At 31.3% G+C, this 13,283-nt stretch overlaps 1 protein-coding gene across 4 annotated transcripts in view; it reads left to right on the top strand.

Moving 5' to 3' along the window:
• LOC129941214 (beta-1,4-glucuronyltransferase 1) overlaps positions 1-13,283 on the top strand; it is a 292,248-nt gene that overhangs the window by 177,665 nt on the left and 101,300 nt on the right. For all 4 annotated transcript variants that reach the window (XM_056049787.1, XM_056049785.1, XM_056049789.1 and 1 more), the window contains one exon: positions 6,613-6,706. The gene's annotated coding sequence lies outside the window, so the exon portion shown is untranslated. The remainder of the gene's footprint in view (positions 1-6,612; positions 6,707-13,283) is intronic.

Below are 13,283 nucleotides of genomic sequence, written 5' to 3'. Positions count from 1 at the left end.
GCTTTGCCGATGTTTCAGTTGACGTCTTGTTCGGTTCCGTGCTCGATGGACACGATACTTCCAAGGTATTGAAAGCTCTCTGATTTGATTATAATAAAATTAATCACTAAATAGTGAAAAACACAACCAATCAATTTTACAAATTTATTGTTCTTACCAAGCTCTAGAGATCTTACCAGCTTGGCGATCGAATTCAAAAAAGGGAACAATTAAAGTTTTCTTACAATCATAATCGATTTACATAAATGCGAGAAACAAAGCTTTCATTATATACATTGTACATATTTACATACAATTTTGGTGCATTGCAGATGGCAAAACAGTTTTATGATATCATGATTTCAAATATAATTTACAAACAATTGTAGAAAGGGATTATCTCTTAATCGGAGTAGCAAAAAACAATAAGAAACACTTCATAGGGTTAAGTTTACAATGTTTGGTAATTAGAGTAAGATGTTTAAATTCAATATAAATTAATTCAATATAATTAATTAAGTAAAAAAGATTTAAGTTATCAATATAATAAAATAAAGCGATTTAAATCACAAACACTCTCCTTATTCGCTCTCTACTTAGTTGCACACACAAATGATTTCACCAGGCTGAGATTTGTACAATTTTATACCCAACTCTTAACAAGAATCCTCCACCCATATGCCACCTCTGCCTACTTAACCAATAGCTTTCACTCAAACATTTAATCATAGACTTTGATAAAATCAACTTAATTATCAAATTATTCCTTATTATTTACGAACATTTTAAGGAAGCTCGAACGTGGGTTATAAGTTAGCCTGGGTTAAAATCATCATGGTTCAACATTAAAGTGGTTTATTCAATTACCTGGATTACAAATTATCCTATGTTAAAAAATAACCTGCGTTATTAGAAATTAAATTAACAAAGATTTCTTAAAAAATATGAAATAATCGTGGCCTTATGGTTAGTGCTCAGGACTGTCTTGCTAAAGGATTTGAATTCAATTGCAACCTGTGACAACTACATTTTTTTCACGTTTACTAGTAAAGATAGCTATCCCTTTACGAGAAATTGACAAATCCTCCAAAACTAATTGTTGCCATGCAAAATGCCTCCTCCAAAAAGTTGTTCGGATTTGGCATAAAAACTGTAGGTCCCCACCATATTTGACATGACTCGAACAGTTTTGAGTCACCAAATTCATACATACATATCAAGGTATTATGTGAGCCTTAATACCTTTGGGATATCGTAGAATCTCTAAAATTATTAAATTCATTAATGAAACCATGACTGCGTTATCTAAACCATTTGAAAACCCCTTTATTTCCTGTAAATTGTGTCTGACATTCAATAATAATAGAAATTATTCATTTCAGTTTTATGGGATCTTATCTTTTATCAAATTGCCATTAAGAAATTTTGTTAAATTTGATAACAATGCAACTTCAACGCTAAATTACTTATCGATCGTGTGTATCTTTATCGCAACCAAACCAATAATAAACTGAATCCATATAATCAAACTTCAATAGATGATGATGATAATCTAACCTTACAGTTACGGCTCACATGTCATTCTTTTATTATTTTTTTCTTCCTAATAATGAAAATCCAAGATTATGTTGAAATGATATTACAAAGCAGAAAAAAAAGTAAAGTGAAACAGAATAAAAAAGAAACTGTCCACTTATGTGTCATTGCTGTCAAGAGATTTTTCGCAACTAAAACGTCAAGTGGTCATCTTCAAACGTTGGTGTGGCATTTTTGATATGACGATGATGATGATTATGAGTTTCGTACCCACTCGCAGCAGAGGCTCTCAAACCTTCTCAAGCTCTCGATTCTATCCTTGATGTGTAGTGTAATAAGTACGAGTATGTTGGGTTGGTTATGACTTTGATATGAACATGAAATGATGTGAATGCCTGCCTGCACTTCCTCTCAAGGTTCGGATTCAGATTCAGACACAATGCGAAGGACTATTGTGATATATTTTTGTGAGTCTCTAAAATGATGTGATAGCAAGTGAGCAGCTGTCTAGATTTAATATCAATATATAGGAAAATATGTACTGAGCTTTGCGGCTTGTGATATGTACTTTCGTAGATAGTTTTTTCTTCTGCTCAACCATCATCATCCAAGAGATATTCAAGGTTAGGTGGAATGAAGCGATGCGATGCGCAATTGGCTGCCTCTCTCATTTGATATTCTAGAGGCTTTGTTTGTGTGTTTTTATTGACGGCTTTTGTTCTTTGTTAAAAGATACAATTTTTTCCTCATTTTCCTCGATGATGATGATACTGCTGAGACTGTTGTTTTATGCATCATTCTTGGTAATGACTATGAGCTTGACCTTGATCATGGACTTTGTATACAATAAAATATATGTGATGTCAGGGTCTTTTCATAGAGGTATAAGTACATTTATGAGAATAGCATGATGAAAAGGGGATACACATAACTACTATCTTTGTGTTATTTGAAGGTCAATTAAATTTTAATGAAAAAAAGTGAAGATGCACAGACGACGACGACGAACGGCAATGAGGACCATGATGACAACGAAGATGAAATTTTTATATATTTTGATCATGATGAAAGAAATATTGTAGTTTCTAGTGGTTATGTGGTGGTGATGACTTTGTGGTTTACTTTAATAATTTTTGTATTGGGAATTTTTGAAGTTCACAAAAAATACATGCATTGTTTTTTATTCAGTAATATTTAATAAACTTACTTAAGGTTAACTGAAAGAGATGTGTATATATAAAATTATGTATCAGAACTGGCATATCCTTGCTAGCCATCAAATTTTGCTTCAGGGTTCAAACTTTGACAAAACATTTAAAAACAGTTTGAATGAATCTCAAACTCAAACTGGAAAAAGAAAGATACAAACCATTAATCTTTCATTACCAGTGTTACATGTTTCTTGGGATGAATTTCTGTTTGCGGCATAAGGTGTCCGAGAGTTATGGCTGAAACACATACACGCTTCAGCTTCGGCTTCGTCTCCGTTACGTTAGGCCCGCTTCGAGGTTGCTTTGAATGACATTTCTATTATTTCATCCCTCCAAAGAGCAAATATTTTGTTTGTTGACATTTTTTTCCTGCTGATGAGCTGTCAGACAAAGCAAATGTTCAGAAAATTGAACTAGAGCTTCCGTTTGGAGTCACATTACGTTACATTACATTCTTTTCCTTACGATTGTCAAACAAAACGTGAGGTCGAAGCTACATTGTTATACAATGCATTGAATTCCTATGGCTAAACTCGTAAACGTCAGGCGAAGCCGAAGCTGAAGCGTGTATGTGATTCAGCCATTATGATCTGAGATGGGCTGCGTTCAGACTGCTTACAAAAAATTCATCGCCATTCATAAGGTAAGAAAGTACTGATCAAAAATAATGTGAAATATTAGGAAACTACATTAACGAAAAAACTGGTTTGTGCATTCGATTCGCTTGTTCAAATACGGAAACCATTTTTTCAGATATTTTATTTTACCAGTATTTCCCTTTTGTTGTGGATGTTAAACTCAACACCCCCCTTTCGGAAATATCAGAAGTACAAAATTTTAATAAATTTGCTACGTTGATATTTCTATCAAAACACAAACACGCTAAATCAGAACAATAAATGTCTGCATTTTTAAATAAAAAAAGACAAATACTTTTCTTTTTTAGTATTTTTATTTTCCAACACTGAGCTAATAGATGAAGGGTTTTTAACTTTTTGTATGATGCTAAATATTATTATTAACCCAGAGATGCTCCCTTTCGCCATGCTTCTTATGGCTAAAAATAAAAAATTGAAAACAGAAAATTATCTTGTTGTACTCTTAACTTAACTTTTTTCACTTCTTGAATTGTGACTCAACAATTTTTTAAAACAAAACCAGCAACCTTGTTTACCTTTGTTTCGTTTTTTCCCTATTTTCAAGAACAAGAATCAAATTAATAGTGAAAGTTACGTGATGTCTTCTAAATTCAATATTTTTAAACACTTGAATGCGTTTCTGCTTTTCAACACACCTTAGTGTAAGACACAAAAAAATATGGGGCATGTTCATAGTCATATTTTAAATCCGAGTCTATTTTAACTGGAGTCTCAATTTAACACATCGGTTAAACACAGCTATTAGTAAAGAATTTGCTAGCTCTGTTTAGTAAGAAACAGGTTTAATGCATATTCTGTTACAATTTTGAAAAATTTCGCTAAAATCTCTACAGAATGGCTTGTAGGGTTTAGCAAAATAAATTGCTTAGCTGGAGAGCCAAAATCTTTGAAACCCTTTCAAATATTTTGTTTGCTGTTAGTTAAGAAATTTTATGAAGTCGGGCTGGTGGTTTAAAGACTTGGAAGCACGAAGATATTACCACGCATTTCATTAAATTTCGATCTATAATATATAAAAGGTCAATCATAAACCTGATAGTTTCATTTTCTTGAATCGATACCTTTCATACAAATTGTCTTCATCTATTTCAAAGGGGTCCAATTGGGTAAGGTAGAGCTTTAATTTTTTTTAGTTGGTGGCATTCCAACATCCAGCAAAATATCAAAATATTGATAATTTTTTATTTTAAATTATAAGGTTCGGAACTCATTAAAAATCATTATATCTAATATTTTCATGTTGAGTTTAAGAAAAATGTGTTTGACAATTTCAAAATTCAATCTAGCAATCTACGGTAATAGGCTTTTCACACCAAGTCCAAAACTCGGTTTTCGGGAAATAATCGGTTTTGGGCGAAAACTCAAGTTTTCCCATATATTATTAGCAGAAAAAATTGCGGTAAAATTTGCCAACGTAGAGAATAAACGCCCCTGTGACTATTTGCGGCACTGGCGGTCCTTTTATGATGCTCCAGAGTTTCAAACGCTCTTTGTTAAGCGAGGAACCGGAATTCACGTTCAATCAAGAACGAGGAAGACTTGCTTATAGTTCGTAGTGATGTTACCAAGGGATGCGTCTTCGAACTCGTAACCACAAATATGTTCGACGCTTTCGCTTACAACCTTGAGAAAGATTTTCCGGTAACTCCGTTCAATCACAAGGGTTTGGGAGATACGAGAAAGGCGATAAGTTAAATTGTGGAGGAGAATAAGTATGAAAGAAAAGATGGACAGCGATGATATCATCAAGAAGATCCTCAGTGCTTTTGGCAAGTCAGGCGAGTCCTCAAAGAAGAAGCCAAAGAGATAGTCATGAAGAAATTGCAGCCCATCATAAAAGCTTCAGTAATCGCTCTGGATGATTGTGATTTTGGTACGAATCTGTAACTAGGAATTGACCTTTTCTGCTCTGGACATAAGGACCTACACGAAATTGTTCAGAATCTTCTCAACCCCGCCTATAAGTTTTTTGGACCGACACTATATATGACGATTCTGAAGGCACATTTGGCCAACAGAAGCAATAGTCATAAGCTCAGTATTTTAGTTTTAAATAAAATGAATTTTATTGTAACAGTTTTGTTTGTTGTTGACCCTATGATATATTTTCTAGACAATTAGCTTAGTGAATTGTTCGGACAGGTTGAAGTGAACAAAGAGGATTGTTGGTTCATGTCGTGAGCCCATTCCACCCGTGTCCAGAACTTTAGTTGAAACTCTTCTTCGAGACGAGCTAGTGTTACGGCCTTGTCTGCGCTGAAATGCTGCTGTATTACAGCACAGGAAAGGGCTTAAGGGTGTCGACGGCAAGACAAATTCAAGATGGCGGGTGGTATGCTGGGAGCTTTTTGTATGTTAGTATCGAAACGTTTGTTTAACCACTCAATGACGGGATCCCATTCGTTCTTTTGGAGCTCGTATAAATCTTTGTCTTCCTGAAAATCAACTTGATAAGTACCTAAATAAGGCTAAAGTTTGTATCTTGCATTTCCAGATCCTTAGTACATTGAAGAGTGTATAGAAAGTCTTGCGACTTATTCTGAAATGTTGTTTAAAATACTTATCATCGTTTACTAACATTTAACGTTACCAAAAAGTGCTGCATAAAATATTAAAGCTCTTCTTTTCTTTCGAATTTCCAGGATTTGCAAAATCAAACGACTATTTTTATGATAGGCTTGAGATTATGAAAAATATCTTCATATTTTGTTCAACTTTCTTTTTATGTGTTAAGATTAATTTGAATTGGTAAGAATATATTTTATTTTCAAAAACAATTTGAGAAAAACAAAACTCACAATTTTTTTCAATACAAAATTTGACAATCGGTGTTAAACAAATTTAAATGTCGAATGAATACAAGTAAATGTTCGGTGTGAACGATTTCCGGATTTTCGAAAACTTTTTGCCGAAAACTCGGTTTTGGATTTGGTGTGAAAAGGCTATAAATTTGAATATGAGAAAACAAACAAAAGAGGTCTGTAAAAATAGAAAAATCTCACCTCATCTCTTTGTTTTTTTAGTACCTACATAAAATAGTGCCAAAAAATAAAAAAAAACTACATTTGGCATTTAAAATAAAAAATAATATATAATATATATTTATACATATGTACATATAAATGATTTAAATTGTTTGTAGAATTAACTACAAAATAGTTAAACTCCTCAAATTAAACTTGAAAATGTTTTTGAACTAATTATTTTTTGTTTTTATTTCATTTCAGTTGACACAATAATAATAACTTAAAGCCTACCAACGCAGGAAACTGAATTTTTTAAAATTTTATTCAATTGTGACATATTTTCATGTATATAAAGGTAAGTGTAGTTAATAATTAAAATTGTATATTTAGTTATAACTGTATGTAAATTTCTTTTCAATTGGCCACCGAAATCTTGTGATTTACCACTTTTAGACATTTTTCCTTAGAGCCAATCGAAAGATAATGTCCATTAAATCTGTACGTACATTTGGGTTAATTTTTTTTGTCAATCATATCTCAAGAACCAATCCAGATAATGACTTCAGATACATTCTTTTTTTACAGATAATAACATCAAATTGTGACTTTTTAAAAAATGCAGTGGGTGGTGTTTTTAGTGAAGCAATTAAAAACAAAAAATAAAGAATTAAGTTGGCCCCAGGTATCTCACGAACCTATAACGCTAGCGAGTTTAATTAAAATTGATATATATTCGAAAAATTTAATTGTATTTTTTAATTATATGAATCGTAATTGTTCGTATCGTACAATAATATTTTTTGATATCTGGTAAATTTTTCGAAAAATCGTAGGTTTCGACTTTAAAATTATTTCGTTCCATACAAAATATTGTTGTGTAAAATAGGTATCTTTTCTAGAAAAAAAAAAACAAATTGATAATTTTTCTTATATTAAATTGAATTCTACAAGAAATTCTACTGAATTTAGTAAAAGACTTGTTAAAATTGATTTTCGGGTCAATTACCTTGAGTACATTATTCATTTTACCCAAAATGGTATTGGGAGTAGGAAGTTATCATTAATGGTTTCATCTCAGCTTCTTTATTTTAATACTTTAATAAAATATCTACATGAAAAATTCATATAAAATATAAATGTTTTATATGGATTTCGTAGGTAATTTTATGCCCCTTAATTTGTACAAAATATAATATTATATGTATTATTTCTATATTTAGGGATTTCCAATAAGGACAAGTTGTGTAATCGAAAAAATTAGGTCGTTTGAAATGGTACAAGGGCACAAGGGGCAAGTTGTAGTTATTAGTTTTCATCATTGAAACCAATTATTGGAATTTTTTTGACAGATTGGTTGACAGATGATTAGTGAAAGGGTGTTTTCACAAAATAAATTCAAAGTTGTCAAAGCCCTGTAAGGAAGCGATTTTTTGATTTAATAAAATCATAATAGCATCTTATCACTGTAATTGATGTATTAGAAAAGTCCTTCGTTTTGTTTTCAAAGCCATGCTCATCATTTACTTTTATGATTTATGAACAAAACCTATTTTACGATTTGCCATTAATCAATATATTTCATATTTTTTGTATAAATAATACAAATATTTAATAAACCGCCTAAGGGTAACAGTTCGGTGACGTTATAATCAAAGAAGAAATCAATTATCTTCTAGGCGATATGTATTTGAAAACGACAAGGTAATATTTGATCATCATTTAACTAAATTTGATTTATCATTGACATCAAGTTCAAAATTTCATTAATTTTAAATATGCATACATATTTGTGTAACCTTGAAATTTTTAATTGGTTAGCAATTTGAATATACTCTTTACATACGCTTTAAACCCCATGTATCCCAATGTGAATGATTAAAAATATCTAAAAGAAAAAAAAAAATATAGATATACCTTGAAAATCTTCTAGACACCTGTGCTGCAATATTGGGAATTGTATGATTAAAAATTACATCATAAAGAAAAATATGATGGGTATGAGAAGACTCACTCACCATTAGCCTAGAATCTTTTATAAATAACAAATTATTATTTTATTACCTATTCTCCATGAAAGCAAAATTAATTCTATTCATCCCCTCGTCCTTACCCTTCCCATCGCGTCATCTTAAATAACTTGCAAAGAGCCAATTGATGAAAAAATGATAATTGCTTATGGCACTTTAAGTCTTCAAACTTTATTGTATATAAATATGTTTGATATTTATAGACATAAACCCTTGTTCGATGCTTTGAATACAACAGATTCTAAATGTATGTAAATAGAAATACCTTCAATAAATTCAAATTGTTTGTAGAATTTTATGAGATATCTGGTTTCTACTTGTGAAATATGTCAAATGAAGATGTCAAATAAATCAAATTTAATTGATACCAACACCGTGGAAAATATATTTTATTATATGTTTTTTTTTATCAAAATGCGGAAAAGTAATGATTTAGCTGTTGTTGTTAAAGTTATTCAGTTGTTTTCTATATAATTATTCTTAAGGAGCTATTTGAATTATAAAAGCTATTTAAAGGCATGGAAACAAAATTAATGTTTCAGCAAGGTCAAAATGATACTGTATTTCGATTCTAAAAGTTTAATAATAGCCGTAACAGTGAGAAGCTGTCGAATAAAATTATTCGAAGTAGTTTTGAAAGTTGGTACAGTTGGAAATTTGTCAGAATGTTTTTTAATAAAATTGGGAAAAATTAAGTATAATTCAGATCAGAACGAATTTAACAATTTTAATAAAATGGGCAATTTTAAGAAGGATATTGTTAAGAAATATCAGGAATAACTTATACTTAATCTGTGTTCATGTTTTCCATTTTGTAGATTAAAGCAAAATGAAATAAGAACTGAAGAAAAGGGGGTTGTTCGTAGATTATGGTTTAGGTGAGTTTTTTTCTTCGCTTCCAACTGATGGCGCTATATAGTACTTATATTGTATATTACTTCCTTTTTGCGAAATAACAGACAAATATTACAGCTTGTGTCTATTTCCGAACAATTATATAACTTAGTCAAGTCAGCTTCCAAAGACAAAACTACGTTTTTATTTGGTTTTGCAATAAATTCAAAAACAAATATAAAAATGACAAGCAAAGAACTTGAGAGTAAGATATGAATTTTCTTATCTTTATCTTTTTTGAAGAATTGCAAAGTTTTTGTATTGTATTTAGAAAAACATAAAATATAATAAATAATGAATTTAGTCGTCCAGCTTATTGAAATAAAACACAAGTAATTGTAAAAGCATACATTAGTTGAAATAAGTTGAAAAGAAATTCTGTCGAAATATCTTAGTTCATAAAGATATAGTGCTTTGTATGTTTGACACTACTCTACCAACGCATCCATCAAACCTCAAATATAAACGAACCATCCAACGTCTAAAAGTAAAAACTAGAAAATTGATTTCGATGCTCAAAAAAGTGTGCAGTATGATTCTACTACGGATCTTGTATTTGGTTTTTCTAATCACATAAGTTTTTCCTTTACTACGGATGGCTTTTCCAAAAAAAAAAAAAAAACATTACTAATGTTTCTGAAGGTAAACTGCAAGGTGTTCTCTTAAAAGAAAACAAAATATGACTAAGAAAAACATAAGGTGACTTGAACTTGCTTCTAAGGATAACCCTAAAAGTATGTTCAAGTCATATTGTCATAATTCTTAGTCATATTTTATTATAAGCTTTAATGTGGTTAAGCGTTTGTAGTTGTATTAAATTAGAGTTAATGATTTCGGTTACTGCTTCGTAATTTTGAAGATTAGTCAGTCAGTCAATTACAGTTTTGTTCTGTATCCCAGAACTACTTTTGTTAAATTTAGTGAAGTGGACGTCTTCCCTAACAAACATTGCAAATTTATGGTTGTGAACATATTGATTCAGAAACTAGATAGAAAAAGGGCTGAATTTATCTATTTTATCCTCTCTTAAGCCTCCTTTAGCAAAGTTGGAATCAAATTGGTGTAGTTATTAAGTAAATTTGTAAAAATTACACTTATAATTTTCTTGAAATGTGCAAAGCTTTTAACATGTCTTTCTTTAAATTGATTATTTAACCTTATCTATTACTTACTAAATTTTCGAATCGATTGTCAGTTTTGGGAAGTTTCTTTTTAAAACAATTTTTTTTTAAATTAATCCAAAGTGCACTTGTGAATAGCTTCGATTATTTCTATTAAAGAATGTAAAAATTGAGCAAATCCAATTCCGCTCCTAAAGGTCAATATTACTTGGAAAAAAAAAGAAAAATAAAGGGTTGTTACCTTCTTGGCAACCCCAACAAAATAAGGCATATGTAGTTATCACTTGATTTTTTTACACAAATTCAGTATCTATAACTTGACGAGTTTTGGTTTTTAAGTGATCAAGAATTAAAGGTCTATCTGCTTAATCACTGTCTTTCGCCTAGCCCCACAAAATAAAGTCCAGCTGTGTCAAAACGCATGAGCTTGGTGTCCAGTTGATATCGCCTCGACGAGAAAATACGGAGCCAGGAAATGTCCCTAGCAATAAATCCATATTCGCTCGAGTTGTATTGCATGTGCCACCATCTTGTTGAAACCACTTATTCTCCAATTCGTATCTTCAATAGCAGGCAAAAAGAAGTCGGTTATCATATGACCACAACACTCAGAATTAACGGTGACGGTCGTTCCATCGTCGTTTCCGAAGAAGTAAGGTGCAATTACACCTCCGGCCTAAAAAGCGCAACAAACAGTCACTTCTTTTTGTGGATGTAATTTCTTATACTTTTGAAAACGCATATGGATAACCTGTTATTAAAAGTTATAAAATATTCAATATTTAAAAATAACACCATAAAGAAATTATTTCAAGTGTTTAAGACACATGATTCTGCAAAAACATAGCTAGCTTCCTCCTTGTATCAAACATGCATGTTCAAATATGTGCTAAAAAGAAAAGAAATCCTTACAGTGTCCACACGTTTTCCTGTGTTTAGTTCAATATCTCAACTTTTAGTTCATGAGAGCTTCAATTGTTGAGATTCTGGGTATTACCATATTTGTTTTCCTAGGTATAGCTTTTCAGTTCATGGAAAACTACAACTCAAACTTCTTCAAGCATATAGTAGGGCTCACCTATCCAACCGATAACTTCTGCATTTTCTCAGAATTCCTTACTTCTGGGTAAAGTTTGGCTGCATAAACCTATAACTACATATTTTAGTTACAACTGAAGTCAAAATGCGAAGGCAACAAGAAAGTGAACTTGTTGAAAATGAATGATTTGATCGTTTACTTGGAATACAACATAATTAAAATGTGTGATGCAATTCTTGATTCTCTAAAACGACCAAATTTACATAATATTTATCATTTCATAATTAAAACTACCATTGCTAAGAAATGTCACATAATGCAACCGATTGCGACGCGACATTCAACATTGGCGCCCGTCATACCAAGCCCCCAAGTGTTTCAACAGAAGAAGACTAGACTCCACAAAATAACAATTAATTTCTATCGAAGTATAAATGCTAGGTTAACACGATGGCATTTGTCCAATTGGCATCATCGAAGACCGACGACGTTATAAAAGACCTAGACTTGAATTGAATCACACGATTTACCTGGTACTATAGAATTTCATGTTATGTTACGACTTATACAATTCAATGGAAGGTAATATGAAACGCTTTTTTCTAGTTCTGCCCATAAAGGAATAAAAGCAAAATAACAAGCACAGAGTAAGGTCCAAAGCTGGAAAAGGTGTTCCGGTGTCAATGTCACCTGCAAACTTTATTTTTTCTTCTATAAATGAATACCCCAAGGATTTGTCAAAACCGCAACCAACCTAGCCAAATACTTCAAACCAGTTGTATCTCCGCAAATATTTTCTATTTTAGTACATAGATTTGTCTCTCTCATTTCCCGCAAGAGGCTTAACCAAACATCACTGCCGGCCGCTCGCCGCGCCGCCCTCCATCATCTTCGCCATCAGCGTAAGTAATAAAACGAAATTTCACAAGTAATGTAATCAGTTTAATGAAAGGGAAATTTAATTTCAGTTTTTAATATTTGACAATACGCGTTTTGCAAGAATCATGACACAAAGTGGGCGTGGCAAAAGGCGAGTCAGATCTATGTTATTTCTTTAAAGGTATTGAACTTTGAAACCGAATGAAACTGAAATTAGTTCTTTAAGTTGACATGAATTTTTACTTTACAATTCGAAAGTAATTTTCTGGCATTAAAGTTTTAATTTAATATTGTTCATACTATTATTTATTATTTATTATTTATTATTTATTTATTCATCAATCGAGTTACAATTACTCTTACAGACTACGAAACTTACAATAACTTGTTTACATATATGTACATACATTATTTGTTAATAAAATATAAATTTAAGATATTTTTGAACATTTCTCTTGTATAGTGAAAATTAAAGTCAAATTCAACTATAACAGCATTAATCTCTTTGATACAGCGATTAATAGGCTCATTTGCGGCATAATTAGTAGTATGATAATCTTGTATGAACAATTGATTTAGATTTCGGTTTCTTAGACAACGACTTGGTGCATAAAGACTGATCAAATTGAGCAAACACAAACAATTGATGCGATAACATAAAATATCTCTTATAAATATGATTGAAGATATTTTCCGACGGTTTTCGAGAGTATGTAAGCCAATAAGCTGACATCTTGAATTGTAAGGAGGCATATTTTCTATATTCCAACCGAGCCTTTTAACAACAAATCGAGTAAATCTCTTTTGGACTCTCTCAATTCTTACTGAGTACGTGATATAACAGGGATTCCACACTACACTACAATAATCCAGAATTGATCTAACATATGAGATGTATAATGATTTAAGAGCATACGGGTCTTTTAAATCTTTCGAATTCCAAATAACAAACCCTAACATTGAATTAGCTTT

The sequence above is a fragment of the Eupeodes corollae genome, chromosome 1 (assembly GCF_945859685.1).
Source record: "Eupeodes corollae chromosome 1, idEupCoro1.1, whole genome shotgun sequence".
Classification (NCBI taxonomy): domain Eukaryota; kingdom Metazoa; phylum Arthropoda; class Insecta; order Diptera; family Syrphidae; genus Eupeodes; species Eupeodes corollae.
Note: the sequence above shows the minus strand (reverse complement) of the source record. Positions and strands in the feature narration are given on the sequence as shown.